The 16,876-nt window shown below is 48.7% G+C and overlaps 1 protein-coding gene across 2 annotated transcripts in view; it reads left to right on the plus strand.

Annotated features, from left to right (window-relative positions):
* The first annotated feature begins 3,629 nt into the window (after positions 1-3,629).
* TRAF3 (TNF receptor associated factor 3) overlaps positions 3,630-16,876 on the plus strand; it is a 116,275-nt gene continuing 103,028 nt past the window's right edge. For both annotated transcript variants that reach the window (XM_061395409.1, XM_061395410.1), the window contains exon 1: positions 3,630-3,718. The gene's annotated coding sequence lies outside the window, so the exon portion shown is untranslated. The remainder of the gene's footprint in view (positions 3,719-16,876) is intronic.

Genomic DNA, 16,876 nt, shown 5'->3' on the forward strand with positions numbered 1-16,876 from the left:
GCCTGTGGGAGGCTGGCCTTACCTGGAACTCCTGTTCTCCTGAAGGATTGGGGGAAAGAGCCAGAGATGGTGGTGGTTGTGGCGGTGGTGATGTGTGTACAGTTGTGCACACAAGTCCCAAAACAGGTTTCCCTAAAATAAGGACAACTTCATCTCCCCAAGAGGCCCACAGAACTGAGAGGAAATTAAAACCTGTGGCCAGTTACCCAGACCTCCCACCTTGCCTTCCCTTTGTCTCATCACTTGCATGAAACCCATGGCTGTGTTTGCATACCCTGCTTAGGCCTCCTGGGCCTCTCCAGGCCCCATTTCCTCTGCATTTGTTTTTGGCAGTCCTTGTCCGAGAAGGGGGACTGGCAGCCTGCTTCTTTGCTGGTACACCTCTGATGTTAGCCAGGGCCTACTTCAAGGACAGGCCTGGGCGGGAGAAGGGGGATTGGTGTCCTTGGCTTTGCAGCCCCACATTGCACAGCAAATGTGTCATAGAGCAGGAAGAAGAGGGGTGCCTTCCCATGACGACCACCCCAAACCCCGGGCCCCTTCCGCCATCTTCAGCAGCTCTTTTAATCTAACGTGGTGTTTTCAACTTCAGGCCATGAACCCACGATGAGTCGGGACAGTCAAAACCAGCGTTAATAAATAAATGGAATGAAATAGAAAATATCGGAATACATGTTTGAGATGAAGCATCTGCTACATGTATGTGTATATATGTGTGTATATAAACGCACACATGTTACACACAACTGGTTTGTAAAGTGAATTGCATTCAAAAGTTTGGAAGACACTTGTCTGAACAATTAGTTTAACGGTTTTTTATTTTGCCAGGTGCCCAGGCGTTTGAGTGGGAGAAGTTGCCAGCACATTTGAGTCCAATCGGACACACCGGCCACCGGCATTTGAGTGGGGAGCTGTCCCTTGCGGGTCTGATTGTCCGGGAGAGTCTGAGGAAACCCCCTTTAGAACCCTAACACTAACCAGTGGACACTTTCCCTTTCTCTCTGAAGAAAAACAGGAATGGCTTCTGAGCCATTGTACTTAAGTGAGTCACTCCAATATCCTGTGTGCACTGCTCCCAGAAATGCAGCAAACAGAACATGTAATGCTACATAAATTCCTGCGAGAAATTTCTTTGTCCAGAAATGGTGTCAGCTTGTTGTTTCACGTTGCCATAGGGAACAGAGAGCTCAGCCTTTGAAATGCAGTGAGGAGCGCTGTGATTGGCCAGCCTCGCTGTCCGTCACTGCTGCCCAGCGGCCGTAACTGCGGAGGACAGAACGCTCGCCCCCCAAAGCGGGTTCCTGCTTCGGGGCAAACTTTGTGCTGCAGCCCCCTCCAACTCCCCAAAGCAGGGGGTCCAGAACTGCTCAGACAGTTGGAGAAGAGAAAGAAGCGGGGAGGAAGCGGGGAGAAGACAGGGAGCAGGTCCTCACCGCCCAGCAGGGGGCTCAGCCACGGTCGTACCTGAGCCTGTTCACCCTGCATTGCTTCTTGGCACCGCTTTGGTGGAGAGCAGAGAGAGTTGTAGAAAACCCTTCTGACGGGTCTTTGAAACTTCTAACCTTGTTATTTGTGTTAAAAGAGCCAAAAAATGGTCCAGCCTAGAGAATTTCTGGCCAAGTCCTAAAAAGACCCCAATCTAGCTTGAGGCAGGAGGTGGGAGTGCGGCCCGATCCGGCCCTGGAGACCTGTGAGGAGATGAGCAGATACACAGAGGCTCGGAGCCCGGGCCCTGGTCTGAGGAGCAGCGGCAGCCATTAAGGCTTCTGACAGGCAGGAAAGGACACCCAAGGCTCGGGAGCAGAAGGGAAAGCGCCCCTTGCCGCCGAGAGGGGAGCTCCTCTGGTGCCCGAGGTTCCAGTCAGAGCCCTGCGGTCTGCGCAGGGCTGACCGAGGCTGACCCGCCACCTCAACATGGTTGCTGGGCGGACGACAGCCATCTTGGGTTCTCCGAGTTGAACTCAGGGAGCTGTGCCCTCTCAGCAAGTGGCCCGAGCAGGGGCGCTGCTGCAGACTTCGAGTCTAGAGAGCGAGGCCCCACCTCTGCAGCTGGAGAACAAGCACACCCGGCGGGCTGATGGAGCCAGAGCCGGGGTTCCAGCAGCCTGCCCAGACTGTCGAGGGTTCTGGAACGTTCCACTGAGAAAGCCTCTGGAGGAGATGCTGAACTTCCTGCCTTTATTCGACGAGTCATTGGAGAAGAAGGGACACTAGCTTAAGCTGGTGACACTGGTCTTGGCTCTGTCTGGAGATCTCCATGAACCTTATGAGGAAGAGAAAACGGGGCAGTCCATTCTGTCCCCTCTGTGTTGACTGTCAACTGGTGCAGAGATGGCCTTGCTCTTTGGTTGGCCTGGAGCCTCACGGAGAGACAGGCCCTCTGCCGTTGCCCATCTTGCCAGGCCAAACAGGTCAGATACACAGACCTAGAGCACTTTGGGGAATCACTGATGGCTTGTGGGGGGCAGGGGGCGGGCAGAGAGCCGAGGCCTGTGGAGAAACGGGTGGCCCAGAAGGCCTGGGGCCCAGGGCGGGGAGGGGGTTCACAGGGCAGCGGACTCTGTCCTGGGGCCCCCAGGCCAGCAGGGCGCTCTGGGAGCTTGTGGCAGACTGGCCATGTTGTTCACACTCGATCAAGACCCAACTTCCTGGGTGTGGGAGGGGCCCCGGCAGCAAGGAAAGGCCAACCAAAGGGTTAGGAGCCCCCCTCAATGGGGAGCAGGGCCCAGACAGTCTCCCTTAGCCCCACCACCTGGTCCTGTGTAGGAGAGGGAGCGGTGTAGAGGAGCGAGTGTGTATGTGTGAGTGTGCACAGGCGTGACGGCGCATGGCTGTCAGCGAGTGTGTGAATGCATGTACAAGTGTGAGCGCATGAGAGCATGTCTGTGACCAAGTGTGTCTTGGAGTGTGTGTGAACTGTGTGTCTGCGAGCGTGTGTATGTTTTGTGAGCATGTGTGTCTGAGCATGTGTAAAAACGCGAGTTGGCTGTGTGTCGGTGAGTGTGAGTAGTTGTGCGAGCCTCTGTGCTCAATGTGTGTCGGTGTGAGTGAGGGTGGCCGCGCTGGTGAAACGCGTGACGCCATGGCTCCCGACCCTAAGGGGACCTGCACCTTTCGGGCCCCCACGCGGCTTGCGTGGCTTTTCGACCCGGAAAGGGGGGTACGCCCGGGGCGGGGGCTGCGAGGCGCCGGGGGCCGGGCGCGCGCGCGCGCGCGCGGGGGCGGGGCGGTGCTGGGGGCGGCCGGGCCCGCCCCCGCCCGCGCCGTTGCTAAGGCGGGGCGGCGGGCGCCGGGGGGAGGGCCTTAGCGACGGGCGGCGGGCGCGCGCGGGGCCGGGCGGGGGCGCGCGGGGCGGCGGCGCGGAGAGCCGGCCGCTCTCGCGGGCTCCCGCAGCCCCCGCGCGCGCGCGCGCGCGGGCCGGCGGCGGGGGGGGCGCGCGCGCGCCCGGGCGCGCTCTGGAGGCCGGCGGGGATTTCCAGCGCGCGAGAGGAAGTGCCTGCGAGAGGGTGCGTGAGGGCGAGGGAGCGCGGCGCGGCGCGGCCGCCGCGTGCGCGAGCCGGGTTGCAGCCCAGCAGGGACTTTCCAGCCGGCGGCGGCGGCGGCGGCCGCCGGCCCTTCCCCGCCCCCCGACATGGGGCTGCCCGGGGAGCAGGACGCTGCGGACCGCGGCGGAGGACGCGCTCGGCGCTGCTGAGCCGGCCGGGCGGCGCGGACGCGGGTAAGGGGCCTGGCGGGCGGCGGGCGGCTCCATCCCCGGCGGCTCCATCCCGCGCCCTGGGCGGCGGGCGGCGGGCGGCGGGCGGGCGCGGGTCGGTCGGCGCGGGGCCGGGGCGGCGCAGGCCCGGCGCCCGGCGGCGAGTGCCCGGTGCGGCGCCGTCTCGCCCCCGCCCCAGCCCGCGCCCGCCCGCCCCCCGGACGCCTCAACTTCGGGAAACTTTGTCCTCCGGCCCGGCCCGGCCGAGGGCCCCGCGGGCCCGGGCTCCCGCAGCTTTTCAGGAAACGGGGCGCCGAGGCCGCTTGGAACGTGACCCCCCCCCTCACCCCGAGGTGGCGAGAGACCAGCATCTCCGACGAGGCTGTGTGTTTTGCGGGGTGAGGAGCGGACCGTCTCGGGTGTCTCCATAGCCGAACATGTTCACCCTGGGCTGGCTTGGGTTCTTTTTTTTTTTTTTTAAGCCATTATTTAAAAGTTTATACTGAGTCATTCCTCTGCAGATGAACCTCTGACTGATTCATAAGCGAAGAGCTGCAGCGGCCTCGGAGGCAGCCGGGTACTGGGATCCAGTTTGGGGCGAAAGGCACACATTCCGCCTTCGGTTAATTGCTCAGGCACACTTTGCCACGTTTTCACCCCGTTTGGGGACATCTATTTAATATTTAGGCTTTTAGACAGAATCTCGTGGGGAAAAAAAATTCTTTACCTTTCTCTTGAAAACATAGCAACAAAATGGTAATCAATGGAGTGTTGTGGACGTGCTTTGAAATCTAAGAAGCCTTCATATAATTGTACGTTGAAGGAAGCAGTTTTATTTCATGGTTTTCATTTTAAGCTGAGAATTAGTTTTCAGAATGAGATGAGGGTGTGTGTGTGATTTATTCATTTATTTTTGTGGATTCATAAAGGCTGTGTTGAGCGTTGTTGCCGCTTGTTAATTTACATTCACAGCATACAACTGAGGGGAGCCATAATTTTTATTTTTTTCTTAGCATTTGCTGGTGAAGCTTTTGGGAATGTTGTGTGTTCTGTAATCTTGCATTTGTGTATAAAATCCATATGTAAAGAAATGACCAAGTGGACCATCAGTTGGTGCTAAAATCTTTTCCTGTCTTTCACATCTTTGAAAATGGCCTGTTCAAAAGACTGCATCATGTGTAGGATGTCTGGCAAAATTGTGTACGTTCGTTTTTCAAATGAAAGGAAGTGTTTGCTTTTTCACTATTGTGTGGTGACAGTATATACATACTGAAAATCAGTTCAAGATGAAGAATTTTTTTAACAAAACAAAAATAAGCCTTATTAGTGTGAAAACCCTAAAATGGACAAGATTGGAAATGTGGTGAGTAGGTGTTCAGGACAGAAACCTTGACAGACCTAGGATTCCAGCACCACTAGTCAAAATCAGACCTTATCAGGGATGAGGTTTAAGATGTAAGGTGTCTCACCCAGACGCCATCTGTTCCAGCTGTCACCATGCAGAAGCCAGGGAAGCAGAGAGCTGGCAGGGAGAATTCCAGCATTTTTTTTTTTTTTTTTTTCTTTTTCTGAGACATTCATGTGAATTTTTCTGTGAGGGGGAAGAAAACCAGTTATTTTTCTTGGATGCTGTCCATTCATTTTGGAGCTAATAAGATGGCCTCACTCGTTGTACAGAAGGATGTAAAGATCTTCCACTGGAAACCAGCAGTAGCAGCTGGCCAGTGGTTTCTGTTAATACAATCAAAATATTCCTACTCTTTTTTGTGTCTTGAAGAGAGTCCTTAGTTTAACTGAAACATTTGAGCTGCTTCTAGCTGTTCTCCCCTGTGTTTGGGGTTTTGATTCCGTAAAGACCCCTACTAGAATCCCTTTAATTTTTTACTGTGCAAAGCGGGAAGGACCTTGAGGAGGAGGAGGGGGTTTGTCGGGGATAGATAGATACGCCAATACGCTGAAGGACAAGAATGATTTATCACTCTGGTGAAGTCCTTTTTGATGATGCTAAAGCTGTACTTTAAGAAAAACTGTCACTGTGGTGTTGCAAGTCTGGGCTAGCTCAAGCAAACAAAGGAAATTGCGTTAAATTTGTCCATCTCTGTTTTCTCATCTCTGTAGAGCAAGACTCTACAAACAGCAAGTGATCTAACCTATCAAATATTATGCAATAGCTGAGTTTCCTTGTAATGGTCAGTTTAAGAATTGTTAACTTAGCAGAGGAGACCTCATATAGCCAGGGCCTCTGTGTCAATCCCATGGATTCTGGACCCCCTGCATGCTTCTTTACAAATGTTCTGTGAGGAAGGAAAATTACTATTATTATTATTTTGCTGGTGGAGGAGAGTCATCATATTGACTTGAGATACAGAGAGACACTGAGGAAAGAGCTCCAAAGTGAGAAAAGAAGGCAGCGAGGCCAGTGGTTTTGGAAGGTGACCAGAGAGAGGCAGCCGAGGCCTAAATGTGGAGATGATGCTCAGACCTGCTCTGGGCAGAGGGAATGGAGCCAGCGAGAGAGTGCTGGACGCCTGCGGGCAGGAGGGCGGTCGAGAGGTGAATGGGGACAGGATGGCTCGTGCCATCGCAGCTGGCTTTAGGTCCACAGCTGCTCATGGAGTAGGGGACAGAGCAGCTCTCAACAGAAAAGGAAAAAAATGTAAGAAAACATGTGTGCTCGTGTAAGGTCTAGTATTCATAATTAAACAGTACAAAATGGCTTTCTCACTTTAGAGGGCCTTCGTCGACTGTGGTCTGCACAGCACAGTGAGGGGCTGGGGACTGACCACTCTAGGAAGGAGAAGGTGATGTTTTTGTCATCAAGCGTCAAAATCTCCTTTTGGGCCAGAATTGCTTGTCTCCCTGTGCAGGCTTGTTGGGGGTGAGGCTGGCAGGTGGTGAGATGTCATAAATGCAGGTGACTGTTGTGGGTTTCTGTCAACTCTAGAAATCAGGTTGGAATCCCTTGCTGAGTATCTGTATTCTGCAGGATAAGTAGATCATTAGCTGGAATGGGGGAGTCTTTTTCTCCTTGAATTTGATGTTCAGTGAATGTGCCTTGAGTTCTCGTAACTCTCTGGTTCCAGTGCTGGGATGAGGGAGTTGCAGCACCTGCCTTTGAGAGCATGGTCTCAGCCCCTGTGCGTGGTGGAGGAAGATGCCGGAAACCAGCGCTGTTTGACCAGGTAGCACCAGGACTGAAGCTTGTGCCCAGAAGGGAGAGGGAAAATGAAGGTTTCACCATCCTGCCTTCAGGAAGTTGGCTGCTCAGCTGGAGAGTGCAGTTCCATTCAGAAGAGGCAAGAAAAGTCCTACAGAGTAGACTAAAGTGGATTAGCGGGTCGTGTGGAGGACTGGAAGTATGGTGGAAGTTCAGGAAAGGGTAGACAGCTCCTGGCTGGCGGGGTAGTCAGGGACAGCTTCTGGGAAGTGGGTGTTGAGATCCAGTGCCAAGAAGGCCGGTGCAACGGGCCCACCTTGAGATTGGCAGGAAGAGGACTTCTCCGTGCTCCACTTAGTTTTGGGAAGATAGCACCTGACGGTTTGTGGTCCTGTTTGTGCCAGTAGACACGGTCTTGGTGATGCTGGTGGTCATGTTGGTCATGCTTCCGGTTATAATGATTCCCATGCTGTCCCCTGGCCCCCGCCAGGCCCTTTGTGACCAGGTCTTTGGCGGGAGACGGAGCGGTGGTACCTGGCCTGGGTGGCTGCACTTGGCTGTCCCTGCCTTTTCTCACTGTAGGTGGAAGGTCTCAAAAGGTGGTGGGGAGGGGAGTGAGTGTTAGAGTGCCCCTTCCCCAGGGGACACCCCCAAACCTGCTGCTCTGTCATCCATGCTGAAATGACGTAAATCTTTAATTCTCAAGAAATAAAAAATCTCCCTGTAAGTTCATTTCATGGCTTACTTTTTATAAGGGTTCCTCCATGCTGATGCATAACTCCATGGGTTTTTTTGTTTGTTTTTGCCTGCATCGCACTGCTTGTGGGTTTGTAGTTTCCCATCTTGGGATTGAACCTGGGCCCTAGGCAGTGAAAGTGCAGAGTCCTAACCACTGGAGCATCAAGGAATTCCTGACTCCATGTATTTTTTTTAATGGGGGCTACTTGGTAACTTCTCTCATGAGGCCATTCTACCAAGAAAGAGATCATGCCTGCTGTTCTGATATCCTAATTTCTTTTCCAATTAAAACACCCATTCTGTGGCAAAAACCATAAGCATATTTATTGGAAACTTGGTTTCTTTGAGTGGAGAGAAAAGCTAAATTCATTAATTGATTGGGATAATGTAATCTTCAGGATGACAGTGGCATCAAAAATACTAAAATGTTAGTTTCCAGGAGTCAAAATTGTAGTGAAGGTTTTCAGTGACTCTGCCCTGGAATGCTAACGTCCGGTAGGAGGCCTGCATATGCTTGAGGCAGCGGGGTGCTGGTTAGACGCCCCCAGGGCCCGGCACGCCGGCCTCCGTCAGTGCTTGTGTCAGGAATCCGCAAGTTTGGAAAGGAAGAGGGATGTAACAGATGCTCGCCTCGTGGCTCCGTGTGGTTTGGCATATGTGTCTGCAGGTGGGGATGCCCTGTGGCCGTGTCTCTGGACTGCCCCTCCACCCCCAGTTCTAATAGCGCTTAGCTCCCAGGTTGGTTGTGTGAGGGGGCTTGTAAGATGGGGGTCTTCATCCAGCATCTTAACTTCCCTGGGTGCTTTGAATGACTTAAAGAGGAAATGCAAGGAAATCTGTTCTCCTGAGTCCTGCCTTGCCCAGTAATGCCCGGGAGTCACAACTTTATTCTGGAAATTAAATTCTGTCTTTTTTGGATTAATATAGCCTGGTGTTTGAAATGTTATTATGGGGTAAATTAAGTGTTCTGGTTTCAGAAGGCTTTTCTCTGTGGGAAGGGCATGGTTTTAGTTCAGTATGTCTCAAACCCTTGATAGGAGTCCAAGCCCATTAAGTTTTATCTTAAAATTTAATAGGAATTTTACACTGTACTCAGTAATATGTCTGGTTTTTTTTTTCTTTTGCTGTAAACATATGTTGCCCCCTTCAGTTGTTGAGTGCATTGGATTCTCCAGAACATGCGTTGTGTTCATCCTTGGCTCCCCCAGGGTTGGTGAGGGGTCCCCTGGAATTCCTGCCATGAGTCCTAGGGGCCATCCACCTTCTGGCTTGAGAAGTGTGGGCATGGTGGAAGGCTCCAGCTTTAAAGATCGGAATCCCAGTCCTGCCCTTTCGCACACCAGCAGAACCACCCAAAGTGGCTGCTGGGCCTCTCTGAATTAGTGTCTCCATCCGTAAAATGGGACGAACAGCAGCAGGCACAGACTTGCTTCTTATGAAAGAAATGGGCGAGAGAACCTTCTACTGATGTTAATTTTTGTAGTAATAGAGGACTGAGAGCTAATAGAGGAAGAGGGTCGAGACCTTAGAATGCCTCAACCCTAAACTAATGCGTCAGATGGACGGGACCGAGAGAAGTTTCCTCCTTTTACACGGGAGGCAGCTGGCTGAGTGTTGGGTGAGGAGGGCTCCCACGTCAGTCCATTGTCTGGCAGGCGCGCACTGTTCACCCAGTGTAGAGGTGGTGTTTTTTTTTCTTCCCCCCTTGCCCCCTGCGGTCTTCATTTCCCCAGGATTGGCCCCAGGGAAGCTGCTTGGCCTCTATCCAATTTGGGATAATTGAAAATTAATGAACTCACATTTTTGGGGAGAACTTACCCTAGAGCTAGGTTAGTTTGCCAGCACTTAAAAGTGAAGTAAGACGCTGTGTGAGCACTGCCCTCAAGGAGCTTCTGCGAGGCGAGTAAGCCGGGGAGTGGTCCGGTTACAGCACCGCGTGGTGGGCGCCGTGGCGGAGGGGCAGAGCCGTGGGAGCCGGGGCGCCGGGCGCAGAGGTGTTTTCCGGGGATGGTGAGCGAGAGCGAGAGGGGCGGGCCCGAGAGCCCGCGGGGCTCTCTGTGGCTGCCGATCAGGGTGCCTCAGGGTGCCGGCCTCAGAAGGCCTTTGTGCCAGCCTGGCTCTGGAGGGAAGACTTGTCCCCACTTTACAGATGGGGAAAAGGAAGAGCCTCAGGCCTGCTGGACTCGAGTCCATGTTTTCACCACTCTGCTCTGTGGTCAGTTTAGGCTGAATTTATAATCCGTTTTTAGATCTTGTTCTTATTCTAGACTTCTTAGTTTTGCTTTCAGATTCTAGACATTTGACATCGTGTGTTTTTCCAGCATATGCTTTTCACACGGCCCTTCCTCTGCTCCAGCATCTGTTCTGCCTGTATGGACTTCTTTCCTGCTGGTGCTGCATCCCCTCTCTCTTTCATTTTCCTACAGCAGCTACCCTGCATTCCACTTCCTTTCAATAAGATCAGTGAAGGCATTCTTTGCTCTGTGGTTCTTGCTGAGGAGCAGTCCCAAACTTGATTTACTAATGTGTTTTCTTTCCCCTTTCTCTCTTAATTTACATTTAAACCGGTGTCTAGTAATAACGATAGTGTGTAGTCATTATGTCTTTACAGGGTTTTACAAATATTAGCTTGTTAGTGGTGAACAAGTCCCGGAGGCCTGGTCACTCTAGAGAGAGCTGGTTACAGCCCAACATGGACAGATTCCACCCATTCATGTGGAATTTAATTATAACTGCGGATTGCTTATGGGAATATGAGTTAAAGACAAAGAAACCTCCACAGTTAGCAAGGAAATGATGTCACTGGTATTTTGTTGAAGATTTTACGTGGCTCTTCTGCTAGAACCACTGTAAAGGTTTGAACATGAAACTGGCGATGCCTGGACTGAGGGGCGGGGGCGTGTTACACAGCCATCCGTGCCTGCCGGGGGAGGGCTGTGTACTCGGGGTCACAGCTGGGCCCTGAGGCCTCAAGCGGCAGAGGGTAGGTCTTCTTTGTCCTTAGGCCAGGTTAGAGGCAGTGGGGTTAAGGCAGTGTGTGGGAGAGATGGCAAGGGCCTCATGTTTCTGGGGAGGACTGCCCTGCCTTCTCCAGCTTGAGGAAGGTTCTAGTGCATCTGGGATGGATCTCTAGTGTTGTGATGACAAGCTTCTTAAGGACAGGGCTGCTTCATTGTATTTTCCCAGTCTGGCGCAAAATGTTCTCAGGCCATCTCAAATGGGATGAATTTATGTGTGGGAGGAGTTTGGGTCTGAAGTCAGACCCAGTTTGAATTCTGGTAAGTAAGTTATTTATCCTTTCTGAACCTCAGTTTTCTCATCTATGCAGGGGCAATTGTGAGGACTGAAAGTGAGAATGTGAGTGGATGTGGGGACCTGGCAGGTCATGAGTGGGAATTCCTTTCCTGTGTGGGTTCCTGAAGGGAGAACATGCTTGTTAACAAGGTGAACAGTAAGCTGTCTTGGGAGTGAGCCTGGCACTGGAAGGCAGGTAGGGGTAGAAGAAGCACATTATTGGACTGTAAAGAAATTATTTTTAACAAAGAATAAAATATCTGGAAACTAGAAATCACTATTTGCACAAAAAAGAATGTCTATAAATAGGCCCTCCCTTTTTAAGCAATTTTTATATATGATTTTTTTGATAAGTTTAAAACTATATTTTAGTACATTCTTTTCTTCTGTTATTTAGCATAATAATATGAAACTTGTTCTGATCTCTGTTCAGATGTCAGCTCTCCTTGGTTTTCCCTCAACACCCTAGTTAGATGGCCCCTGCCTTCACTCTCTAGGCACTTACTTGCATTTTTAATTTTTGTCCATCATCTTAACCCATTTCCTAGAAGAGTACCTGGAGTATGTTAGATACTCAGGTGTTTGTATGAGTTGATCAGTGGTTCAACAAAATTTTCTTTTATTGAGGAAAAATTTACATAACGTTCAGTTAACTATTTTGAAGTGTACAGTTCAATGGTATGTAGTCTGTTCACAATTTTGTGCAACCACAGGGCTTGCTCTAGTTTCAGAACTTTTCTATCACCCTGTAAAACATTCTGTACTCAATAAGTAATCATTCCTTATCCCCCCTTTTCTTCTAACCCTAATAGCCTCTAATCTACTTTCTGTGGCTATAGATTGGCTTGTGCTGAATATGTCATATAAAAAGGATCATACAGCCCCTGACCTTTTGTGTCTTTTTTCATGTAGCATAATGTTTCTGGGGTGCATCTGATACATGGGGTAGCATGTATCAGTATTTTGTTCCTTTTTCCTGGTTGAGTAGTATTCCATTTATGTATGTATCAGTTTATTTATCCATTTATCCACTGTTGGATGTTTGGGTTTTTACTTTTTGGCTATTACGAGTTATATATATATATATATATATATATATATATATATATATATGTATGTATATGTGTGTGTGTGTTTGTGTACACACATACATACATATATGTTTCTATGTAGACGTAGTGTTTCCATTTCTCTTGCGTAATATACCCGGGAGTGGAATTGCTGGGGCATGTGGTCATTCTGTGTCTAACTTGTCCCCACCTGCAATGTACTAGGATTCCAGTTTCTGTACATCTTTGTCAACATTTGCCTTTTTTTTGGATTAAAGCTATTTTAGTGGATGTAACATGATATCTCATGGTGGTTATGTGCTTCCTTAATGTTCAATGATATTGAACATCTTTTCATTGTATATCTGTTTTGAAACAACATGCCTTCCAATCCTTTGCCTGTGTTTTAACCAAGTTGTCTCTATTGTTGTTGAGTTGTAGGAGTTCTTTGTATGTTTTGGGTATTTAACTCTTAATGGATTTATGATTGACGAATATTTTCCCTATTCTGCTGGTGGTTCTTTCACATTCTTGATAACGTCCTTTGATGCACAAAGGCTTAATTTTGATGAATTCCACTTTATTTTGTTGCTGTTCTTCCTTTTGCTTTTGGTATCAAACCTGAAAATCCATTGGCAAATCTGAGGTCTTGAAGATATACCCGTATGTTTTATAGTTTCAGCTCTTACATGTGGATCTTTGGTCCGTTCTGAGCTAATCTGTATAAATGGTGCAGGACAGCCTCTTCGTCTTTTGATTGTCCGTGGTCCCAGCACCGTTTGTTGAAGAGACTGTTTTCTCCCCGCTGGATGGTCTCAGCGCCTTTGTTGCAGAAGAATTAGCATGTGTTTGCATTTATGTCTGGACTCTCGGTTCTATTCCATTGGTCTGTATTTTTGTCCTTATGCCAGCAGCGTACCATTTTGATTATCTTAGCCTTTTGAAAAGTTTTGAAGTAGTAAGTTTGAGAAGTGTGAGTCTTCCAACTTTATTTTTCTTTTTCAATATTGCTTTGACTACTTGGCACCCTTCATAGCTCCATATTAATTTGAGGATCAGTTTTTCTTTTTCTTCAAAAAGGTCATTGGAATTTTGACAGGGATTGCATCTGCTTTGGGGAATTGCCATGTAGTACTGAGTCTTCCAATTCATGACCGTGAGATGTCTTTCATTTCTTTCAGTAAGATTTTATAGTTTCAGTATATAAATTTTTCACTTTCTTGGTTAAATTTATACCTGGGTATTGTATTCTTTTGGATGTTATTATAAATGGAATTGTTTCTTTAATTTTCTTTTTGAATTGTGCTGGTTTATAAAAACACAACTGATTTTTGTGTGTTGATAATATACCCTGCAACCTTGCTGAATTTAGTTATTATTACCTCTATTAGTTTTTTTGGTAGATTCCATGGGATTTTCTGTGTATATAGTGATGTCATTGGCAAATAGAGATACTTTGTTTCTTTCTTTGCAACGTTGTTACCTTTTATTTCTTTTTCTTGTCTCATTGCTCTGGCTAGGACTTCTCCTGCAGTTTGAATAGCAGTGATGAAAGCAGACATCCTTGTCTTGTTCCTGATCTTAGGGGAAAACTTTTCGGTGTGATTATGAAGTTATATGTGGTTTAAAAAAAAAATAAGTGCCCTTTGTCATGTTAAGGAAGTTCCCTTAAATTCCTAGCATACTGATTATTTTGTGATGAAAGGTGGTTGAGTTTTGTCAAATGCTTTCTCTGTGTCTGGTTTTCGCCCCTTCCTTCTATTAATGTGGTGTGCTCCATTAGTTGATTTTTGTGTGTTGAACCTCCCTTACTTTCCTAAGATATGTCTCACTTTGTCATGGTGCATAATCCTCTTAACGTGTTGTTGGATTTGGTTTGCTACTGTTTTGTTGAGAATTTTCTCATCTGTGTTTATATAGAGTATTGGTCCTTCGTTTTCTTTATTTGTATCTTTGGCTTTGGTATCAAGGAATCAACTGCATTGTGACTGTACATTGTATTTCTTCAGAATTTTGAAACCTGTCCTCAGTAGTGTGTAGAAAATTCTAGGAGGGTTTTGAAGCAGACAGGAAAGCTCTCTGATGATCACACTATGTACCTCCTTGCTTCCCAACATGAGGCTTCCCCCGTAGCTAATAATTAGCAAAATCCTGGCTGACATTACCATCTTAACTCTGTCAACCCTGGAGAATGGAGGAAGGGACTCTATTCCTGATGCCAGCACCAGGGCTTCTGTTGTTTCCTGAAAAAAACCACAGATTGTTCTAGATAATGATTGCTGAGTTACAAACCATCCTAAGCATCTGTGACCTAACACAGTCATTTGTTGTTATTAATAGGTAGTATGGTTCTGTGGTTGGTCAGGCAGGGCTCAGCTGGGTGGTTCTTCTGCTCTCCGTGGCATTAACTGAAGCTACTAACTGGCATTGATCTGGCCTCTGGTCTGGTCTGGAGGGTCCACAATGGCAGTGCTCACGTGTGTGGATGGTTAGAAGGCCAGGCTTAGTGGTTCCTCACTTTCCACCTAGTGTCAGGGCCTCGTCAGGTGACCTCTCTGCTTGGGTGGTTGGACTTCTTACATGGCAGCCAAAGATTCCTAGAGTGACTGCTGTGAGGAGGTGGAGCGGACAGATGGGTGTAGCGTTACTCTTGTTGTGTCTATCAGCTGAAGGGCCCGCAGCGTACTCCCAGATTAAGGAGAGGGGACACAGCCTGCCTGTGGGTGCGAGGAGTGGCGGGGACTTGTACCCTCTTTAATCCATTACCTGTATGGTGCTTAGATTCCGTGGTGCTGGCAGCAATATGCGTACTGTGTATCCTCTCTGAGAGAGGCTGCTGTGGGCTAAAATGGAAATGCCAGCTGTTGCATGTGACCTTTGGTGAGAAAATGCATTCTGTGTTCTGAACCAAGAATTCATGAATGGACACACCCATTCATAAAATGGTAATTGCCTATATGAAATGTGTGATTTATATTTAATCGGGCATCCTTGATCATCTATTGTCAGAGGTTTCTCAGGTACAATTTTGGGTCTATGAAATTTCCCTCCTATTAGTTCATTTTAAAAGTTATTTAAAAACTTCACTTTCATTTTGAAGAGTATTACAATTCTCTGTTCTTAAAACAAAATTTCATCAAGAATATATTAGTAAGCCTATATCCCAAATTTCCTTTTTTTCACTCTAGATCATTCTAGTAGGGATTTATTAGAATAAAGTTAGGGTTTGACAGCATGTGCAGAGGTGCATCTGCATTGGTTCTAACTAGAAATCTCATTTTCTGTAAGTCTGCCTTCTCTGCCTATCTCAGCAGATGATTGCGACACTGTTTGAGTGGGAGCAAATGTGATGAGGTCAGAGAGGATGGAGGAAGTGGATTTAAATCATGAAACAAGGAGTCTGCATCTTTGGTTCCAGTGGAGCCACCAAATATCGGGATAATAGGGGTGCAGAGGGGTGGAGCTGTGTCCCACGTGTGCCCTCTGCTCGCGCCCACACAGAGAGCCCTGCGTGCCCAGTGCTGCCATGGCAGTGTCCCGGCCCGGGGCAGTGCCACAGCCGCCCAGGTTCGTGTTTCCCAAGCGTGGCTTACCTATGTTCCCAAATGCCCATCACTCCTAGGTATCTAAGCTTTGTCCAAAGTAGTGTGAGTCTAGAGTCACCACCTTTGTGGGGTGGGTACACTGGGGTGACTAATGCATGGGATTTTAGGGAGTCCTGGGAGCCTCTGGATGCCCCCCATCAGGCCTGATGTAAGAACCTCTAGTCTAGATGATCTGAGGCCTCTTATAGTAAAGTTTTATGTAAACATACATGTGTTTGCTCCGTCGTGTCCAATTCTTTGTGATCCCCTAGACCTTAGCCCGCCAGACTCCTTTGTCTGTGGAAGTTTCCAGGCAAGAACACTGGAGTGGGGTAGCCATTTCCTGCTGCAGGGGGTCTTCCCAACCCAGAGATCAAATTCTCCTCTCTGCATCTCTTGCATTGGCAGGCAGGTTCTTTACCACGACTGCCACCTGGGAAGCCCATAAACACATACACATATACATACGTGTATACACACACATACTGCATACACACGTGCACACACAAACACACATACATGTACATACACCCATATTATACACCACACACACACCCCTGCACGTTCATACCCATCAGGCTCCTCTGTCCATGGAGAATTCTCCAGACAAGAATTCTGGAGTGGGTACACATTCCCTTGTCCAGGGAATCTTCATGACCTAGGGATTGAACCCAGGTCTGATCTCCTGCATTGCAGGCAGATTCTTTACTCTCTGAGTCACCAAGGAAGTCCTCTCTCTCTCAACATATATATATATATATATATATATATATATATATATATATATAATTTTCTGGCTGTGGGCTTCCCATTCCTTATTCTTTTATGAATTCCAGAAGTCTTCTGGCCGTGGCCTTCTCATCAGGGAGAAAGTAGTTGCTCTCTGCAAGTTTGGTGGGGATGGTTCTTTCGATATTACTTACTTTTTTCATTCATTATTACCCGTAGGAGTCTGTACCAGAAGGCGGTGACTGTGTGACTGTGGCCCAGGGGTGACCAACATAGGGGCTAAAGAAGGGTGATGAGACGAGCGGACTGGGGAGGATGAGGGGTCAGGAGGGCAGTGGCATTCACGGTGAAAGGTAGGACTCTGAAAGCATTGACATTGTGTTCTAAGTGTAACACTGCAGATGTAAAAGTTTCTCAATTACGTGAAGTGATGGGAAGCATGGAGACCACCTGTTGGTGGGCCAGGGTCTGGAGAGGTGGAGGTCGGGGGATAGGGGCCTCCCAGCAGTAGAAGCCCTGCTGCAGGGGGACGAGATTCAGGCAGGCGTCGGGACCCTGCACAAGACCCACCGTCTTTGTGGCCTCCGGCAACTTATGTTACCCTTTGGAACCTCTGTTTTCTTTCGTGCTA

Source organism: Bos javanicus, chromosome 21 (assembly GCF_032452875.1).
Source record: "Bos javanicus breed banteng chromosome 21, ARS-OSU_banteng_1.0, whole genome shotgun sequence".
NCBI classification, from domain to species: domain Eukaryota; kingdom Metazoa; phylum Chordata; class Mammalia; order Artiodactyla; family Bovidae; genus Bos; species Bos javanicus.